Consider the following 23,193-nt stretch of genomic DNA (forward strand, 5'->3'; position numbering starts at 1 on the left):
TCAAGAATTTTATTTCATGGAATGTTTGGGGTCTCATAGACCTCTCCAAGAAATATCTAGTTGGTGACACCAGATAGTGGTTGGGTCACCTTGATATTCTTTATCTTCAAGAGTTAAAATTTATGGGTTTCTTCTTAACTCATCTTGTCATTTTATTTGGTCAAATAGTGCCATGTTTTCTTCCTAGCATGGAGCTAGTCGAGGTGGTGTATTCTCTCTTCTATCTCCTCACTTAATTTCTTCTATTATTTCACATAGTTCTAACCCCATGCATAGATTAGTTTAGATTTTGTTGTCTTTTCATAATCATTCCTTTGGCATAGTTAATGTTTATGCTCCCACTGACACTATGGAAAGATCACAACATTTGATGGTAGATGAGTTTCCACCCACCACTTGGGTCATGTGTGGGGATTTTAATATGGTTGAGTCAACTTCTAAAAAAAATGAGATTTTTCCTTTTCACTAGACAAATGGGGAAAGAGAATCTTGGCACTACATGCATAATAAGTTGGGATTTTATTTTTTATCCCAATGATAACCACCACTATCTTGGTGGGGTTTGGCATACTTGGTCCAAATTTTGAGCTATCTCTGACATAATTCTTAAGTGGCTTGATTATTCTGTGCTTTTAGCTCAATATTTTTTTTTCACTTTTTTTAAAGACCATGATTTGCCTTTCCCCTTTTTGGTGTGACTTTGTTAGACCAGTGCCCCATCTTCTTTTCTGTTATCTGGCAATTTGTTCAGCCACACCCTTCCAATTTTTTTTTTTTTAAGATGTCACTCCTTCATCATGAACCCACTACAACTCATATTATGTGTGTTATAAATTTGGATCCTTAACTCCACACTCAAGTTGGGTGGATTTAATGGTGGAAGCATGCCATCACCTGTATGATGAGGTTTCTTTAGATTTATGGTAGATAACTTGCCATCTACCACTAGAGATCCTATGAAACCACTTTCAAAGATATCCATATGGCTTCTAAATCTCTAACTATGAATCCTTTTGACATAGACCTTCAACTATGGCTTTCTAATGTTTGCCATCAGAAGTAGATTGTTGACAATTATGCCATGCGGGGAGCTCAGATCAAGGCTTACTTGCAATGGCTCAAGGTGGGGGAAAAAGGCTCTAAAGATTTATTTTAGGCTCTTTAGCCTCATTATACTGTCATAGTGATCATGAGAATCAAGGAAGGTCAACATACTCTCTAAGCTTCCTAATATTCTCCAAGCTTTTTTTGTGATCATGTCAAAGTGTTCACTGCTCAGGACCCTTCCGATGGTAGAGATCAAGCCTTGCACACATGTATTTCTATGGTGCCAAATAGGCTTTAGGAGGAGCAACATGCTTTTTATAAGTGAATTCTCACCATTAGTGACCTCAAGGAAGCTATCTTTTCCATGGTGGATGACAAGGCCCTTGGGTGTGATGGGTTCCCTTGTGAATTTTAAGGCCATCTAGAAATCCATTGGTCTTGACCTGCATAAAGTCTACCTTGAAGCCTTCCATTCTAAAATGCTGGGAAATCTTATCAACAAAGGAAACATCAAAATTCATACATAAGGCTAGAGTTACTAAAGATATTTGCAATTAAAGACCTATGACTCTTTTGAATGTCTCTTATAAAATTATTGCTAAGGTGTTGGCCCTTAAAATTTTCCATCTATTGCCTTTGATTGTACACCTTGAGAATATTGGTTTCATCCAATCAAAATACACTTTGGATAATATCATTTATATTTAGGAAGGAATGGAATGAGCTCATCAATCTAGGAAACATACACTCTTCATTAAAATTGAGTTTATGATAGGATTCAATGGTCATTCATTCATTCTATGCTTAAAACTCTTGAGTTTGGTCCTATTTTCCTCCATTAAGTTTAGATGCTTCTTGGGGGTGTCTTGACTTACATAACAATAAATGATAGACAATCCTCTTCTTTTGGTTTATTCATATCCATTCACTAGGTTCCTATGGTTGAAGGTTTTGGATATCTGCTTGCCAACACTATTTCCATTGGTATGGTTTGTGGCATTCCTCTATAGGCCCCTTCATCCTAATTGGTCAATGGACACTTTGCTGATGATTCCTTCCCCACCCTCATTAAGGATGAAGAAAATGTTTCTAATGCCTTACAGTGTTTGGACAACTTTTGTCTAGCCTCTCGCTTGACTATTCATTGGCATACAAATAATTGCTATAGGAAACCTTTTCTTTTGACTCCTCCTTGATTTTACCAATATAACTAGAAGAAGATCTAGCATGCGGATATTTTATGCTTCTTAGGTATTCCTTTTGCTTTCTATGTTTCCCCTATTGAGCTTTGGAATGTTGCACTTGCCAGAATTGAGAACAAGTTGGAGTACTAGATTACCCAACCTCTTTCTTTAGGTAGTAAATTTCAGATTTTCTCCAAAAGTTTTATTGCTATCCATGTCTATTACTCTTATTTCTAGTGTTAGATAATTAGGGGGGAGGGTGTGAATTAGTTATGTTCAATTATCTTGCAGTCGCTTCAAACAATTTCAATACCAAAAAAACTTCATAAACATCATAAATAATCACTCAATGTACTCATTCAACTTATCAATTAACTCACTTAAACACTTTACTCCAAACTATCCATTCATTATTTTCTTATACTAAATGACAATAGAAAAAATAATTTATTACCAACCATTAACTTAGTTGTTACCAAGTTCAAGTAAAATGAAAATAACATAAGAATTAACTTGCAACATAACAACATTAACACATTTGACACTGATATTTTTAATGTGGAAACTTTATGAAGGGGAAAAACACCTAGGATTGACAACCCAAATTTTTACTCTTATGAAGTGAGCTCTTTTGGGAGCCAACCTCATTAAAGGTTTACATACACATTGTTAATATGACCTTGTAAGATGATTTATACCAAAAGATCATCTAGACCTTATCACTCCTTAATCTTGTCTAAAGAGTGGCATGCTCTAAAGGACTTACAAACACCACTAAATGATGTTACCATATAGGATTCAATAGACTTGTTAGGTCCACTCAGTTTTTGATATTTTCTCCTACAATTATTATAAATTAATAGTATAAATGATATATTTAGGTATACCACTACCTTTCTTGTTTAGATATCCTTTTTGCTTGATCTTCTTTCTGATTTCTATCCTCTTATCTTTTTACTTTGTTTTCTTGACTAACTGATTTAGTTCTCTTGTCTTTCTCCTTCTTTCAACTCTGCTCAGTTCACCTCGCTCAATATCTTCTTTTAGCTTCAATAGCTTCAAACAATCACTGCTTTAACAATAATAATCAACATCAACCTGAAATCAAAATTTTCTTGAACATCTCCTTACATATCCATCTTCATGCTTCTAGATTCTTCCACTTATTATCACTTAATTATAATTGTTGATCTCATATTCATTGTACTTAGCCACATAAATAATAGATATCTCATAAAGATTTGTGTCCATCTTTATCCTTCTTCAATATCTTTCATCATACCTTCATTGAATCTTCCTAGTTGTTGATCTTACAACAAACTTTGACTAGTGTCTTTGAACATCTCGAACATTCCATATTTTCATCAAAAGTCAGCCTCACATTCTATCTTTATAATCTTGTTCTTCTAGCCATTACTTGGTGAACATAACCTTTCACTCAAGTAATATAACACTTTATTAATACTAAACTTAGTTGGGTAACACTGAATTTCCAACTTAGCTTTTCCAACTACTTGGTGAACATTGTAGTCACTCGATGAATGTTATCTTCCTTCTTAAAACTTGTCACTCAGTTAAGATTTTGTATCTCAATACAATACAATATTATTTGATTATAAATAAATTAAATCAACATTACATTATCACTATCCAACTCATTCAAGTTCCCATTGAATACCATACTTATCAACTCTATCTTCAACATACTTTCTTCAAATCCTCTTCATCAATCAACTTAATATGGATCTCTACTAAGTTAGCATAATGTCTAGCCAAATAGGACTTAAAATCAATGACAACATAACAACTAATGTGACTCATTTTCATACATTCATAATATCATCAATTACATTATCAGTTGGGGATAACAATCTCCCTTTTTGGCATTAATGGCAACACACAGCTTATGATTTTACATTACAAAACACTACATAATATCATCAAACATATGCATTTACAACAATATAAATTTGTAGTTGTTTGTATTTATCAATAGGCTCAACAGGTTCTTTGTAACTCAATATCTATCTTTAGTATCTTTAGCAGCAACAATTCTCCCCCTTTGGATATGATCTTTGTCTCAGTCCAACTTCATCTTTATGTTTACTAATTCTCCCTTTGCATAACATTCTTCTTTACTTGATCTCTCTTCCTTTGTATTATGTTATTATTCTCCCTTTTCATAGATTCTCTTCCCCTTTGGTTCATCTTTTCCTTACTGATACTCTCTTCCCCATTGGGTATACTTATCCTCCCTTGGTAATATTTTCTTCCTTTCTTGATTCTCTAGATCTATCTTCTTTGCTGATATTCTCCCCCTTTGACAACAATGCCAAAGGTCATTATAAATTTCAATATGAAACTCATAAAACCTTGTAGTTATCCTTGTACCTTGCATGTATAATATATATTAGTTTCATCATAGGCATCTTCAAAACTTCAAGAAACTCCTAAGGAGTGAACTCTTGTATCAACTCCACAAAGATATTATGTTCATCCATGAATTGATGCAACATACATCTTCACCTAGTGAATTTTGGATAGGGGTAGGACCCCCAGTTTACCTCTTAGATACTCAAAAGAATCCTTAGGCAATGACTTAGTAAATATGTTCGCAATTTTCTCTTTAGACTTCACATATTCAAGCCCTACTTGTTTCTCTTGTACTTTCTCCCTCAAATAATGATACTTTATTGATATGTGCTTTATTTTTGCATGCATTATAGAATTCTTTAAAATATTGATTGCACTTTTTTTTATCATAGTAAATAGAAATAGGCTCGATTACCTCTTCTTGTACACCTTCCAATGATTTCTTAATCCATACAATATTTGAACAATTAATTGTATCAATAACATATTTAGCTCCAAAAATAGATTATCAAATACAACTCTATTTCTCGCTTATCCATGTTATCAATCTTTCTTTTAAAAAGAAAGCTCTATGACTTGTGCTTTTTCTATCATCAAGACTAGCCTAATCAACATCTGTATAACTTTAAGATTAAAGTCATCATCTTTTTTATACCATAAGCTATAATCTTTAGTTCCTTTTAGATGTCTGAATATACTTTTCATAGTAGTCATGTGTGTCTCCTTTGGATTAGACAAAAAGCTTGCAACTATACCAACAACATGTGTAATATCTAGTATACTATGTATAAAATAATGTAATGTATCAATCATAGATTTGTATTGTGTCTCATTTACTTTTCTAGTAGTGTCTTCTTTAGATAATTTCACTCTAGCCACCATAGGTGTACCGTTTGGCTTAGACTCATCCATCCCAAATGTCTTCAAGATTTATTTCACATACTTAGAGATTGAGTCACATACATAGCTTTTGTTGTTTGATGAACTTGTAATCCAATAGAAATTTTGATCTCACCAAGTATTGAAATCTTAGTTTTTGTGCTTATTTGATCAACAATTATCTTACATAACATGTCATTTCCTCCAAATATAATGTCATCCAAAAATATTTCAAAAATCAATACCATTAGATTCACATTTAAAATATAAATCAGTGTTCTGATTTATTCTAGAAAATCCAACCTTAATCAAATAATAATGTAACCTTTCATACCATGCTCTTGGTGCTTGTATCAACCCATACAATACTTTGTTCAACTTGTAAACCATGTTCTTTTGATCAAGTTCAATGTATCCTTTAGGTTGTTCAATATAGATTTCCTCTTCAAGTATCCCATTCAAAAATATAGATTTAATATCCATTTGATAAAATTTGAACTTCTTGTAGGTAGCATAAGCCAAGAATGTTCTTACTCCTTCTAGTCTTTCCACAAGTGCAAAAGTCTCTCCATAATTTATTCCTTTTTCTTGTGCATAACCTTTGAAAACTAGTCTTGCCTTGTTTCTCACCACTTCTCCTTTTTCATTTAGCTTATTTTGGAAGATCCATTTGGTTCCAATCACATTCTTGCCAATAGTTATTAGTACTAATGTCCATGTATTGTTCTTCTCAATCTGATCAATCTCTTCATTCATAACATTTATCCAATCCTCATTTTCCAACGGAACCTTAACTATTCTTGATTCAAAATCAGCAATCAAACATGTACTATCTCTTAACTTACTTGTTGTTTGTACTCCAACATTTCTATCACCAACAATTTGTTCATGGGATTGATTCCCTCACATATTTTGCAAATACATGTTTAGTTATCTAATTGTCAATATTTTCTCCACTCAGTAGGGGTTCAACTTCTTTCTTGGGGTGTACTATTTGATACTTAGTAGATCTCTTCTATAACTTGGGTAGTGTATCAATTGCCTCTTCATATACATATACAAGCTTTTTATAATCTTCATCTTTGTTATTGCTTTCAACAACATTCTTCTCTACAAACTCATCAATTCTTATATTTGCACTTTCAATCATCTTGTTAGTAACTTTTTTTAACACTGATAAGCTTTTCTCTTAGATGAACAACCAAGGAAAATACCTTCATCTCCTTTAAACTCAAATTTACCATTCCTTGTATCCTTGTGAATATAAGACCTACTCCCAAAGATTTAGAAATAACTTACATTCTTTGTATGACCCTACCAGATTAAGATGTCTTGTTTCTTTCTTTCTTCAATTGAACTCACTTGAGAGTGTAAATTACAATTAATAATTTCCTCTCTCTAGAATATCTAAGAAACCTCTTTTTCAATCACCAATGTCCTTGCACAATCCAAAATTAACCTATTTCTTCTCTCAATCCCATTTCTTTTCAGTGTCCTTGGTTCAGATAATTATCTCTTAATACCATTCTCAACACAAAAGTTAGAAAATTGAATAGATATAAACTCACCACCTCTATCAGATCTTAAGCATTTAAAAAAAATTTCAATAAGGAGACACAAAAGTGGAACCATGTTCTCAAAGTTTACATGACACAATTTTTTATGCCATAACCATACATCCTCAACTTTAGAAAATAAAAATGTATCAACAATAGGATCAAGATAAAATAAGTTACATCTTGTTTGCATTCCAATTCCAATTATATTACCTTCATCATCAAACATCTTGACTTTTCTATTATGAAATTATAGCTTGTGACCTAAATTATTCAACTAAGCAACACTCAAAAGATTGTATTTTAGTCCTTGTACCTATTGAGTGGTCATTTTGCACGATGCTAATGACATAAATAATCACAAACCTCTCTCTTGAAAAGATAATTAATGACCAACTCCAAGGTTTAGATGACTATTTTTCAACCTATTGGGTAGCTCAATTGAAGATAAATGTGAATATTCACAAGGAGGCCTTTTCTAGTATCTAACAATTATGCACAACTTTGTTGAAACATAACCACAAAACCAATATATTTTTGTATTTTTTGTTTTATGATGAATGCAATTTCTAATCAATGTGACTATATGAATTTCTATTTTAACCACACTTTTGAAAATAAAATAATGAAGATAGAGTAGCAAGAGATTTAAAGTGAATTTCTTAAAGGGAAATTCATAATGGACATAAGCCAAAGTAACAACATGTTTGCGGATTAAATTATCAAAAGGATCTAGTAGGGAACCAATGAAATTAAGAGCGACAATTCCTCAACTCCACTAATGCAATCATCCATGCAAAATTCAATGAAAACTGAAGATGTTTCATGATTCATCAAATCATGTAGCCACAAAAAGTGCATGCACACAAGAAAAAACTCTATGCAAGACTAATAATGATCCTTTCTCCAATTCATCACAACAATGAAATTTGTTAACATAAGGAAAATATCAGAGTTAAAAGATCAAACAATTATAACAATGCAATAAAACCATTAGCTCCATTATCATTCATGAACATGAATTCACAAAAATAACACACTCGAACAAGATTTACTACACTTAGAATAAGAGCACCAATGGCATTTGTTATTGCATCAAAATATTAGTCAAGAGTACATATTACATCCTTGTATTTATAAGAAACCCTATCCTCTTTTTGTGTTAGGAGTGAGATCTTTTCTAATGCCAACACTATGCTAAAAGCTAATATAATAAAGCTAATTATATACAATATGACTCTCTAAATGGTCCTAAGTAGGTCTCCATCATTGTTTATATCAATTAATGGGTTCATGAGCCTTTACATGATTTAAAAGAATGAAAGAAGAAGAAGAAGATAATAAGAGAGAAGTCATGAGATGATTTGAGAGTCACTATGACTTCTAAAAATGCAAGCTTGGCCTTCTCTAGGTGTTTTTGGGAGTTGAACTACTCAAAATGCATTTCTGATGCATGAAATGCTCAAAAATAGCATCTAGTAGTTAATTGTTAGTGCACTGCTTTATCCTCAAAATTGTTGATGCACCTCTTAATTTAGCACACCTTGTGGAAAGTGCACCTCTTGATTTCGCGCACCTTCTAGAAAGCACACCTTTGAAAAAGCACACCTTCTGAGAAGATAAAAAATTACCAAGATTTTACAAAGTATCAAAAACTCAATTTCTATCATCTGGGTTTTCTTCCCTCTAGACCAAAATAGTGTTTGGAAGTGCACCACTTGGAAGTAATTATTGATATCTAGCCTAGTATTTGCAAAATCTTCCAATCTAGAATCTAACTCCAATAATGCTTCTTCTATCTTGAAGGTTTGTCTAGCATCATCTTTGGATGAAGCTGCCTCAAATGAAGCTCTAAATTGTTGCATGATTGTTTCTACTAAAGAAAATGAGTCCTTGAATCATCCCCAAAAATCTCTAGGCTAATGACATTATAATACTTATCTGCTTTGAAAAAATTCCCCCAAGCTTTATTCTTTATCTGTTGAATATCTTCATATAACCCTTCCATAACCTTATTTCTTGCCAACACCTTTTCTATCCAATCATCTATTTTACCTAACTCTTCTTCCATATATACTTCCATTAACATCTAGTACCTTTTCCCTTTTATAGTCTTTAATGCTTCTAAATCATTGGCTTAGGTACGCACTTCATCCATCAGCCCAAAATCTTGGTTTATTACTATAACCAATTTGTTAGCATTATTTTGAATGTTGTGTAGAAGTTTCAAATTACTCTCTATTATTTGTACCCCTCTATCTTCAAAACTGTGACACCACCTTTTGTGAGAGTCCAAAAATGAATCATTTTCCTCCACAACTTGTCCTCTCTCTTTCTTCTCAAAAGCAACCCCTAGAGAAATCTCGAGATGATTGGGGTCTATTGGACCTAGTATTTTGTTCAAATATCCCCTTATTAATTCATTCTACTTTCTCAAAACCATAATTTATGATTCACCTTTATCTAGGTGCAAACATACTTTCTTAAGATCTGTGGTGATCAAAACTTTGGCCATATCCACTATAGGTTTTTAAGCATTATCTCTTTCATCTGATAGTCTTTTGGAGATAATTATTTTATATTAGTATGAGGAGGCAAAATGACAATGTGTGCGAAAAGATCTTCATTTTGATTCTTCATGATAAAATCTAACATCTTAGCATCACCCTTGGGCGGGTCTTGCTTTCTTACAATTTTTATCAATTTTTTCATACCCTCTTCTTTAGTGAGCTCCACATGTCTCTTTTCTCAAGTTAAGACCTCCTTTTTCAACCATGTCAGAGTAGTTCCCATGGGAGACATGTATTGGGTAGAAGATGTAGGTTTCAAAGCTAGCCCTTTCCTTTTATCACCTCACTTTGGAGTCTTCTCTTGTCAATGGAGGAATACTAGTTGAGCTTTTGTTTCTACTTAGATTGAAGAGCTATTCTCTATTCTAGGAAGAACTTGTTCTCCTTCCTCAACAATTTTCCCTTCTTCTGATACTTCATCTATATGTAACTAGACATACTCTCCTTCCTCTAGGGTCTAGCTTTTGGGCTCTACTATCAAAGGAGGTAGAGAAACTATTTCTTTCTCTAACTAAGGAGGTACAGATAGAGGGTCTTCTGATGGTGGGGGAGGTATACCAAGATGAACTTTAGGTAAAAGAGGCAATTTTTCCCAATCTTCTTTTAACAACTCATTTTGAGGGATGTCTCGTATCCTTTCCTCTACCATCTTCACACCTACTAGCGTGAAGTCAAAGTCTGAAATGTTGAAGACATTAGTTCCTTCACTCCCCATCTCTTCTATCCATCTTCAATGTTCTTCTTTTGAGGCTTCTATATGGATGGGATCTTGTGGGATAAAAGGTAGTTTCTAGGCCAAACTCCCCCTCGTTTCTTCTTGTACAACCCTTCCTGAGTAAGTTCTCCCATTGAGTGAGATCTATTGAATCTTCTCCCCCTCTTACTCATCTTGAACCTTGAGAATGATTTCCAAAACTTGAGGTGACAAAGTACTTTTTTCTTTAACTTCCTCCTCTTCTTGCCTACCACAGTCATCTCAGTTCAAGCTCTCTTAGGTACTAACATGGTTACCTCTACTAGAGCTACAAGGTCTTCTTGTACCAAAGCTTCTTCTTCTTTGGGTTAAACTTCTTCCTATGTGGTCAGCTCTGGTTGGAACTATTCTTATTGGGTTCTCTCTTGAGTGACTCTCTTTCTCTTCTTACTCTTGACCCTTTTAGTTTGGAAGTACACTACTTCCAGCTTGTGTTGATGCATTGTCTCTAGCCTTATAGGTGACTTTTCAGTGTATGTAGGAACTATAACTTTTATTCCTTTACCCTTTTTTGGTCAGGTGGTGGCTTGTAGAGTTGAAGCTTGGGGAACTAGATCCAAGCAAAAAGGCTTCCTGACCCATTCCCTTATTAATTCTCTAATATGTTTGCCCCTACAATGAATATCATCATTCTTCTCTAAGCCAATTTTTTCATTCATGATGGGTTGCTCATAGATCTTTTCCTTGTTGTACAATGGATCCATCACATCAAGAGCATCCTTGTTTCATGCCTTTATATAAAATTCTAGGTTAAGAACCTTTTTTGTAATCTATAGACTCATTCTACAATAGGTCTTAATTTAGACATCATAGTCATCTATGTAGTTTATCCAATGATCTTCAATCATCATCTCTAGTAGAAACTTTATTCCTACAAGATGCTAGACCATCCCAATATTTTCAAAGTATGAGCAAGGTAATAGGTAATCATCTAAAGGATATTGATCCCATTTTGAATCAAAAGTAGTTGTATCTTTCTTTTTCTTGACATTGAAAGCCCCAATGGTAATCAACCATACCCATGTCTTCTTATGTTGTTTCCTCACTCTATCATAGGCAAAGGCCAAATGTCTTGCTATCTGTAATAGAAAAAATATGTTTGATGGATATCGAGGGAGCTTCTTCAAGCACAAATGAGTACTAGATACCTAGATATAGGAAAATGTGTTAAACTAGATGAAATAAGCTCCAATTTGTGATATTCAAGCTACTGCCTCTAATGACATCCTTTTGGCATAGTCCCCCTCAAAAAATTGAATGATATAAAATATGAATCCATCATTGACCAACCTATATTTAGAGCTTTTGAAAGGCAACTTTTTGTTTACCAATTGGGGATAGACTATATATGGCCACACATTTTCATCTTGCATACTTCCTTTCTTAACCAAGCCAAGATAATTTGTTGGTCTTGTGGCTAGAAGGTAAACAACATAAAAGGTCATGTAGAAATGTGGGTCATTCTTCACCGAAATTAGTTTTTCATCCAAGTTATCAATGAGCATTGTAGCCCAATCAATTGATACCTTTCCTGTCCTGATGGTCTCTATGAAATTTACCATCCATATTTATAGAGACCTATTGTAGGGAGACCCACGACTCTACTCAAAAGGACTATAGAGTATCCAATGTCATCTATCATATACCCTTGAGTCATATCAACCTTCCCACCTCTTTGGTTTAATGGTGTTCTATCAATGAGGTACTTCCCTTGTACCAACTCCTATTTTGACTCATTCTCTCTATACCACCTGTCTACCATGTCATAAGTGGTCTATAAATATTGATCAACCTGAGGTAAATGGAAGACCTTCCTAATATTTCATGGACTTATGTCTAGGAAAATTTCTCCTATCACACTTTTAACCACTTTCTCTTTAGGCATGTAGTGGTGTGCTAGAGTCATTATAAATTGGAATGATTGGACTAATACTAGATGAGAAGCCAGATTTACTAGCCCACTTTTGATAAATGTAGATATGATAGCTGATCTTTTCTTGGGTTTGTTACACAATAATAGGAAAGCATTCCAGTCAATGTGTCCTAATTTTGTATCTTGGATTTTTGAGTGTTTATCCCTAAATCTGGATTTCTTTGGTGCTCTTTGATATTTGAAGGCTACCACTTTAGGTGCAATCTTTGTAGCTAATTTCAATATTATTAATGATGAAAACCTAATAAAACCTTAGAAATGTGACTCAACTTCAAAAATATTGACTAAAATAAAAGAAAGTGTCAAAAAGGGATACAAGTGTCCAAAAATGTGCACATGATGCACTTGCACACATAGTGCACCTATGCATGTGCGCATTGTGCACTTGCATTGCTTGAGGACCTTTTATAGTCTCTACACATAACACACACACTTTGAGGGCATGCACATGCAAATGTGTGTTGGTGCACACCTTCCCTTTACCTTTAAAAAGGTTTGATGCTAAGGTGTAGGCATGTGGTTTTGTGAATCTATGGGTGTAAAGGCAAGCTTCAAGATTCTCAAGATGAACAAGTGAACAGAAAAAGGGGAAGTCCTTATTTATAGGTGGGGATATTTAGGTGTGCACCTTCAAAGGTGAGAACATGTGCATGTGCATAAGTGTGCATTCAGGGTCTGAGGTGAGTACACATGTTACATACTCTACGTAGGTTTGATTGTGCATATGGTGTGCACCTACACTTTTCTTTTACTTTGATAGAAATTGTTTTCCTTTCTGACCCTCTAGTACTGCTCAGACTCAATTGATTGGAAACCCTAAAATGTATTAGACTCAAAGAGAAATCATGATCCATCAAGGCACCTGACTGGGCTCCTTGAGAGGGATCTTATGCCTAAAAGGAAAAAGGGGGTCCCCATTTTGTGTCCAAAATGGGGCGTGCATTGTGAAACCACAACATATAGCCTTGACAAAAGGGAAGAAGTGTCAAAGGTATTTCTTCATCAACAAGCATTCTTCTAATTCATGTCAAGTTGCAATTTAATTTCAGACATCACAGGTATCCTTGAATACTTGGAAACCAAAAAATTAGAATCACAAAGTTTCACACTTAGTGTGTGTTCAATGTCTTAATTTCTCTTGACATCTCTAGGTGCCAACCATCATCAATGTCTAGCAACGTGGAAATAATCTTTTGTTAATCAGAATAGGCATTGGAAATCCCCATAAACCTACTATCAATCATTGCATGAACATATGAGAGAATCCTTTCAGAGGTCTCTTTAACAAGTTATTGATTATTTGTCTTTGAACCTTCGGTAATCCTTTTAACTTACTTCATAGAGCTTGTGTGTTTCCACTTGATTCTTCCTTGAAGTCTTTTGTTTATAGGCTAATAACTATGACATACTAACCTTGTATTTGATTACCTTTGCAAGTATGTGGAATTTTTTATGTGACATCATTATGATTTTCTTTTATTTCCATTTTCTTACCTTGAACACATTTAGAATATGTGGCCAAGGTGTTGGTGCTCCCTTTCCAGATCAATTTCTAGTTTGATAACTATTGTGTTCCTCTTTTAATGAACTTTCTAGGAGACTCTCATGTCAAATAGTGATCTTTATAGGTCTCTAAGGAGACCCCTTATCTAAATGGGTAAGTTTTGAATTGTGTCTTTCCATCATTGTCGTAGATTTGAAGAAAACTTGGATGATCAGTTCTTTAAATTTGTGAAGTGTTGAGAGTGACCAACTTAGATTTTGGTTTTAGGGCTAGAAGTCCTTTTCACATACAAGTGACACATGTATTTAGTTGGTACAAGATACAAAGCTATCCAAATGCTTTGATGGAGAAACAACTCTTCCCAAAATTGAGATGAATTAGGATGGTCTTTCTTACCAAGGAGAATCCTTATCACACATTAACCCCAAACTGTAAAACAACCTAAAGCAAACACACATTTTTTTTTGTTGGTACATTGTCTCTTTTAGGTTTTGAAATAATGTTTTAGAATTTTCCATTAACTATAATGGAACTGATTCCTCTTGTAAAGTACTTAGCCTAAAGGTATTTTCCCCCAAAATCTCTACAATTCGATAAGGATCAATCCACAAGTGTTGAAACTTGGTATGACTACCTAATTTTTCTTTTGCCTTATCTCACACAAGAATATAGTCTAAGATTCTAAAATATTTGATTGTGACTCTCTTTTCGAACCAACATTTTATGAAAGCTTGATGTTTTGACATATGTTCTAAAGGTTGTCCTTTTCTTGTCCAATTTTAAAAGATTCATTAATCTAATTTGGACCCTGTCAACATCCTCACCAAATGCGCTCATAATTTTTAGCACTGGAATCTTGAGGTTAAGTGGGAAGATTGGTTCTTAGGCATATAATAGTAAATATAGGGATGTTCCCAAAGCATTCTTTATCTTGACCCTATCTATCCCATTGTTGTTATTTTTTTTGTACATTTTCTCATTTAAGCTTCAAAATAATGTTTTAGAAACTGCCCATTAATCGGTAATGGAACCAATTCTCCTTGTAAAGTACTTAGCCTAAAGGTGTTTTCCCCCAAAATCTCTACAATATGATAATGACCAACCCATAATCATTAAAACTTGGTATGAATGCCCAATTTTTCTTTTTCCTTATCCCACACAAGAACAAGGTTTGAGATTCTAAAAGATTTGATAGTGGATCTCTTGTCAAACCAACATTTTATGATAGATTGATGTTTTGACAAATGTTCTAAAGTCACTGTCCTTTTCTTTTCCAATTCTAAAAGATTCATTAATCTAATTAAGACCCAGTCGGTGCCATAAGCGTATCCTCTCATAAATTTCAACACTAGAATCTTGAGGTTGAGTGGGAATATTGGTTCTTGGATGTAGACTAGGAAATATGGGAATGTTCCCAAAGCATTCTTTATCCCAACCCTATCTATCCATAACACATATTTCAATTCGTTATGCCAATCTTTTGGATTTTCTATGAGCAAGCATTTTATGATTGTTATCAAATTCTTGTTAGTAGACTCAACGATTCCATTTCCTTGTGGATAATAGTTAGATGAGAATTTGATTATGAATTGATTCTCCAATGCCCATTGAGTAATAAAAATTGATTCAAAAGATGGCCCATTACCACACATCAGGAAGAATGGCATTCCAAACCTGGTCACAATGTGTTCTTCTAGGAAGTCAGTGACCACTTTTTCCATACAATTTCTAAAAATATCATATTTAGTACACCATGTGCAATAATCTGTAGCTATTAGAACAAACATATGTCATGTTGATGATGTTGGGTTAATGGGCCCAATAAAATCTAGCCCCCACTTGGTGAAGGGGCGAACCTAAAATACTGGTTGTAATGACATGGTTGGGTTTCTTTCCTTGTTGGCACTTGTTTTCTAGATGTGAGAAGAAGGTACATGTTCATATGTGTCCTTGAATATAATATTCCAAAAGTATCTTGAACTCCAAATATAATGGGTTGTGGCCTCCACTGATCCATGCCCAGTACTATACTTGTCATGGTATTGTTCTAGCACCTTTCTTTCTTCTTCATGACCTCAACATTTCAAGTAAATCCCCTCATAGTTTTTCTTATAGAATTTTCTATCTTGAATCATGTAGGACTCACATTTCATTTTTAGTCCTTTATGTTGGGAACTATTCATCCATTGAGGTAGAATAAAATTTCTTAGTACCAGACATATGTGATTACCCCTTCATTAGTGTCTACCTAAGATGCTATGCTTTGTTCCTCATTGTCAGCTATCATCTTTGTTAACCCTTGTCCTCTTACTAACTTCATTTGTTGAATTTCTAAATCAAAATCTTCTAAGATAGCCATCCATTTTCCTCTTCTTTCTCCTAACTCATTCTTCATTAGCAATGATTTGAATACCGAGTTTGGTACAATAGCATACACCTTACTCTTGAGTATATAATGGAAAGATTTCTTGATTTATTTTTTTAGGGAAAACAATTATTTATCTAGGTTGGGATAATTTAACTCATTTTTCAGTGGACAACTCATAAATGCAAACATGGGTCTTTCGTCTTCTTTGTCTTTCTTTTGTGTAAGGATACCTGCACATGAATGCTCCAAAGTGAAAGAATAGAATTTGAAAGACAATTCATAATCAAGACTCATGAGTATTGGGGCACTAGAAATGACCACTTTGATATCTTCAAAATATTTCTTGACTTCAAGAACCCAATCAATTTATACTCCTTTCTTTAGTAAATCATTAAGGGGGTGAACTATTTTGCCGAATCTGCTAATGAATTTACGTACAAAGATAATCTTCCTGAAGAAAGATTTAAGCTTTTTGTGACTATGGGGAGTTAACAACTTCAAGATTGCTTCTATCCTTTTAGAATCAATTAAAGTACTAACTTTAGAAATGATGTGACCTAAGAGCTTCTCTTTTGTAACTTTGAATGAATATTTCTTTGGGTTAAGAGATATATCATATTTTCGACATCGGTTGAGAACTTGATCAGGTCAACAATATGGTTACTCTTCTCTTTTGAAAATTTGAAAATACTATGAGGTCATCCATACAAATAACTATGCATTTGTTTACCAACCCCTTAAATGCTTCATCCATCGTTCTTTGAAATGTATCTATTGTTGGAATTACAAGTAGAAAGAGTAAACTTCTGAGAGGGGGGGCGGGGTGAATCAACAGTTAAAACATGAACCCATAAAAATTTCACCATACATCAATATCATGCATTCAATAGATAAACTGAAATAATATATAAAGCACATACATCTAAATCATGTAAAAATGTAATGCAATCACACATATAACACCAGATATGACTACCCAGATGCCCTCCAAGTGAGAAGGTAAAACTGGGGTAGGGATGACACCCACAAATCTTCACTACTATAGTTGTAAAGTGTATCCAATTAAGGTTACAATGTTTTGACCATGAATCATGGTCTACCTTGTGAAAGGCCTACCTTGTTAGAGGATTTCAACACCCTATTAGAAGTGTGCCTTGTTAGAGGACTTCAACTTACAATTAAGCAAGCACCTTGTTAAAGGATTTCATAAAGCCTGCTAGGACTACTTTGTTAAGAGATTTGACTGAAATCACCTGCTAAAATGTCTCAACATATATCCTACAATTAGCACTTTCTTTCTTGATAGTAGATCACCTCTACACAATGTCCAATTTGACCCTTCACGATCAAATGTCTCAATGCTATATCCTTCTCTCTGTCCTCTATTCTTCTCTAACTAATTCTACAATTCATTCCTTCTTCATAACTCCTAAGTCTCCCTGAATGCTCTGTTTGCACATGCAAAACTACTCTATACTTCTCCTTCAATCCCTTATACACTCATAAGAAGTTTAGGGTTTTGTCCTCCTTAAGAAGACTAGGAGACTTAGGGTTAGGTATGAATCTATAGCTGAGATTCATCCATATTGTTGCTTAAACTTTCCCTTTTTTTGATTGGTTGCATGCAATTTCATAGGGAATCTACATATAGATTTGTCCTTATCTTCAAAAGATCAAAATCTATCCTTCAGTCAGCTCAAAAATGGTTTACATAGTTGTTTGTGCCATTACAAACAAATATGTCTAATGTGTGTCACTTGGCATATGAAGTCTCTGATGCTTGACATACACTATAATTCTATTATATTTTGGCACCTCAGTTACTCAGAATCTACTATTTACTGGGCACTTGATTCATTCGGAATGGCCTATCTGCTTTGCACTTGAGTGACACAGTACATGAGTGACTCGGCTCTCATTACAACTTGGCATGGTCTAATATTTGTATGTTGTGCTTGGCATGTCTTACTAGTTTGACATGAATTGAGTAAATGGTTTAAGTGTGTTGACACTCACTTGTCAAAACCAATTTAAGATAAAAAATCTCCCCCTTTGACATGAAAGTCAAAAACACTTAAATATACAATATTCTACTTAAATTCTCAAGCATAACATATCCATGGCTCAGCTTATATATACAAAACTTCAAAAATTTCAAAATTCTACAATAACCTATATACCTCAAAATTCATAACTCCCCCTGAGTTAATGTGACTATTTTGTATCCATAATCTGTGCTTCTCTCTGACTTTAATGCATTGTATTTAATATGCTCTATCATAGCTGATATCTGTATCTATTTATTGCTTTTTCTTTTAAAAAATGAATCACAAAATATCTCAAAAAATGTATGTCATCCCAATGATATAACTTTGTTACTAGGCTCCTGCTTTGTTATTTCTTCCTTGCTTTTATTCTCTATTTTATTCTCTGCTCCCTCTTTCTTTATTCTCTTCTTCTTGCTTTGGCTCTCCCCCATGGTTTATCTCTCCAAATGTCTACTATTATTTATTCTCCCTCTTTTCTTTATCTCTCCCCCTTTTTCTCTTTCTCCCCCTTTTTGACACTTATGTCAAATGGGCTATACATGTATAGTGTGTTTGTCCAAAAATGATTTATAGACCTCCGTTATGATTTCAAGAGCTGCATCCTAGTTGTCACATGCAACATCCAATGACTTGAGTTGGATGGAAAGCTTGAAAGCAAGGTGTATTAGGCCATCTAAAGTAGAAAGATTGGGGTCTTTCTTTAGCAAAGTTTCTGCATAACCTAGCTCCTTGTGTAGTATCTCCATATGAGGGGTGAGGGACACCTATATACATATCAATTTGGCTCTTATGCTAGCCTCTTCTGCTATTAATACAACTAATTAAATTTGTGACTAAAGAAATGTATTAAAATGCTACTCACTCTGAGCTAGGTTCTGAGGTAACCTTGTTACTAATATGTTGAGATTTCTCTCTAGGCTCAAAATATGATGTCTAGTCTCTTGGGTGAAGAGTTTAGGGTCACACAATTTGGTGTACAATGAGAATATATTCTCAAGTACCTTCTTCACATCCTCAACCTTTGTTTCAAATGCAACTTGAGTGACTACTATATCACCATATATTTTTCATTTACCTTGCTTTCGAATTTCTTTTCAGACCACTCTAAAAGTTTAGCATTAGTATCAATGTCTGCATTGTTGACCTTTTCCACTATATTTGATAGTTGTTCTAGTGGTGGCTTGGTCTCTTTAGGAGTTGGTAGGCTAAATGCATCCAAAAAGATGTCTTTAATGTCTTGAAGTGCTTACCTCTACCTGTGTTCTCTCCTAAGCATTTCTTGGTGCTTTTTCTTCTCTAAAGCTTGTTGCAAAATGCTTATTTTATCCAATCTCATTATATCATAATGAAACTTAGGAATAATAATCTCTTTATCAAGAATGATATCTCCATAGTGAGTTACCTTTTCAACTTTTTAAGAGATAGAGCTTGGCACTTAGATTTGTAATGGTATAGCTTTCATGCTTGACTTCTGAAGAACTTTTGTAGGAGAAGTGCTAGATGTTGGTAGAGTTACCAATTCTTGGATGGCTTCTTGCTACTTTACCTTAAGTGTTTTCTCACTCTCTTAAAAATTTCTCTTATATATCACAATGACATGAACAACACCTTGTCCTTGTGCTTCAGGTTTAGAGGAATCTATCTATCCTACTTCCTACTGTCCAGTAGCACTATCTTTTTCTTCAGGCTGCCTCTGCTCCACTGTGTCAACTTTAACAAATGTATCAACCTTTGTAGATGTATCTACTATTGTTTGGGTCAAAGGTTGTAATTTATTAATTGAAGAGATGACAAAATGTGGTTCTTTTGCATTCACCTTGTCCCTTGTGATATCAGTTACTACCTTTTGGAGCTCATCTACACCAACCAAAAGTAGATTTTCACATAACTTTGCTTGTAGTGTAGATTGGTCCAGTATCTTCTTTAGGTCTTCTGCACTCAAGTGATTGATATTCTAAGCTAAAACATCAAGAACATCCTTAATAGTAATAGTTTTATTTGACTTGACTATGTCATGTAGGGGACTAACACTCAACACTTGTGTGTCTTGCACACTCTATTCATCTTGCTGCTATTTAGCTATTGCCTTGTCATTAGTTTGTTTTTCAATTTCCTTCCCCATTGTACCATCTTCCTAATCATCTTTTTCTTTGTCATCATCATCATTTTCATCCTCTTTGTCATCAAGTTTACCTTTAGAGGGATCAACTTCTCCTTGTTTAATCATGGTCAACCCATAGATAAGTTTTGATATTTGGGTAGATTTCTTGATCACATCTTCAATATTATTTTGAAGTATGTTAAAGGCTCTATACTTAGGTGTAAACCTAACTCCATATTTCTTAGTAGCCTTAACAATCTTCCCTTTTGTCAGTTCTGGCATAACTTGGGCCAAAGTGGTTTCCCTTATTTATTTTTCCAAATTTAAACAATAATGCCAGTTTTGCTCAACTAAATCATATAATTTCTTGGGTACTGAGTTAGCAAATTCTAATGGCGTAGTCTTAAATTTAGACATCATTGCATATAAGGCTTCTTCTACTAACTTTTGTTCTTCTTTCTAAAGTTTCTCAAAATCAGTATGCTTTAATCTAGAAAAATCTACATTATTCTTGACATTTTCACACAAATTTTGAATATCAGAAAGTGGTTTGTGACTTACCACTTTGAATTGGCTTATGTCATCTGATTCAGTCCTTTCTTCATTTGAATTTGGCTATGCAACATATTTTCTTCTTTTCTTGTTTTTCACTTGGCCTCCTTGCTCTATTTGTTTGGATTTCTCCTTGGCCTTTTGTATTGTGGCTCATGTATTGGCTCTAGTGGTAGGTGCACTCGGCTTGGTTGGGTTAGGTTTTGTAGTTTTATTTGCCTTAGCCATTGACTATGTTTTAGCCTTTCTCTTCTTTGGCTCAGTATGTGTGGGTACTTCCTTGGCTTCTTCTTCCTTGGCACCTTCTATTTCCTCCTCTTTATCCTCTCCCATTCCTTGAGTCAATGCAAGATGTTCTTGTGTTTTTTCTTGTTCTTGTTCTTCATCCTCTTCATCTTCTTCCTCTTTTTCCTCTTTTCCCCCTTCACCAAATTTAGCCTTCAACTTCTTTACTAGCTTATCATTCTTCTTAAGTGTAGAAGTAGTTTTTAATTCCATTTCAATCTTTGATTTCATCACATCATAATTCTAAAAGATTTTAGTAGTGTTGTCAATTTCCTCTGCTAGGAGTGTTGTGATGGCTGTTGAAGCTTCATCAACATTAATCTCATACTCAAGTGGGCTTAGCCATTTGACCCTTGGTGTGGTAGCCTATATAAAGGTGTAATAAACATCAACTAGAAAAGATATATCATTGTAATGTTTCTCAACCAATGAAATAGGTATCCTCATTCTTTTCTTCATATATTTCTTAAAATCTTCAAAGTAACTTGTCATTAATGATTCAAAAATTTCTCCCATCTATTCAATAAATTCATTGATTTGCATTGCTATTGATTTGTTGTTTTCTAGCTTATTGTACTAAAGAAGGGAAATTTATTTTGTACATAGAAGAATATATAGACAAGTATTGAACCAACTTTACATTGAGCACTCTTTGTCTTTCTGATTGCTCTAAGATTTTTCATCAATTGTTAGAGTTGAAGCTCAGCTAGATCATAAGTATGATGTTTCTTGACAATCTTGTATCCAACATCTACTGCAATATAGGGTACACTATTCAATCTAATATATTGATAGAATTTGTGAGAGAGTACCCTAACAACAAAGTTTAACAATGGATCAGTAACATTATCTATTGTGATGCCTCTTTTGTTCCATTTTTCCCTTGTGTTTTTCTCTATCACTTCCTTGGAATCACTCCTCAGAGTCTTGGCTGATCTAGGTTTGGATAGCTAGTAACCCTATGAATTATCCTCTTGGTGATCTTAATTGGTCCACACTCCAACCATAAGGATCCATCATGTATTCGGGTCAAAACAATTCTAATCCATTTAGTTTTGAATACACTAAGAAAATCTAGGGTACACGTCAAACCCTTTCTCTCAACAATTTTGTACTCTTTCTTCATAGCACCATTTTCACATAATCTATCATATGCTTCTCTTATTTCTAAGTCCCCAATGCTACCAATTTTGCAATTATAACATCTCTTTACATCTTGTACCATTATGACATTCGGCGAGATCATAGATAAGGTGCTAAGAGGATCTTGTTTATATGCTATGTTGGGGATGACCTTGAATATAGTTTATTTGACTTCATTATTAACAAGTTGAACAATTAAAACCTCTTTCCCTTCTACATTCCTCAAGCTAGATGCCATTTGTCAAACTAGGATTTATACCATTGTTACGGGACTCAGACTCGCCTCTGACTCGAAAAGTTCAAAATCTGACTCAGACTCAGACTCGGCAAGGACTCAAAAAATTGAAAAACTCATGAAATCCAAAGATTTTTAAGGATTTTAAGATTGTTTCTTGCATATTTTAGTCAATTAACATCAAATACACAATAATTGATATAAATAGAACCTACTTAATACACATACACAATTTTGCATAGATCACATAAGTATAAAAGTGAATTTTTGAAGGAAAAAAAATGAATAACCACAATATAAAGTTATAAACTATAAAGTAATAAACATAGTGTCACTCCAATATCAAAGACTCAAATGTCTACAACATTCATGGATTACAAAATCCATGGTATTAAATTCAAAGGTTCAAAACATATATCAAAATAACAACTAGAGCCATCCTCTATGTCCTCCTACGAGTGCGCCTAAGATAAGTCATGGAAGACTCTAGAGCCATCCTCTCTGCCTGTGTCTGAGGCTGACCCTAAAAATCCTCCTCATCCTCATCATCATCATCCTCCTCACACACATAATCCTTGTCATCAGCCTCGGATCCATCACTCCTAGCCTCAGGGTCCACTCTGTCTCCTTTTGCTCTAGCCTCCTCAACTGCCATCGCTAC

The sequence above is a fragment of the Cupressus sempervirens genome, chromosome 10 (assembly GCF_028749045.1).
Source record: "Cupressus sempervirens isolate cs-2001-9-10 chromosome 10, ASM2874904v1, whole genome shotgun sequence".
Classification (NCBI taxonomy): Eukaryota; Viridiplantae; Streptophyta; class Pinopsida; order Cupressales; family Cupressaceae; genus Cupressus; species Cupressus sempervirens.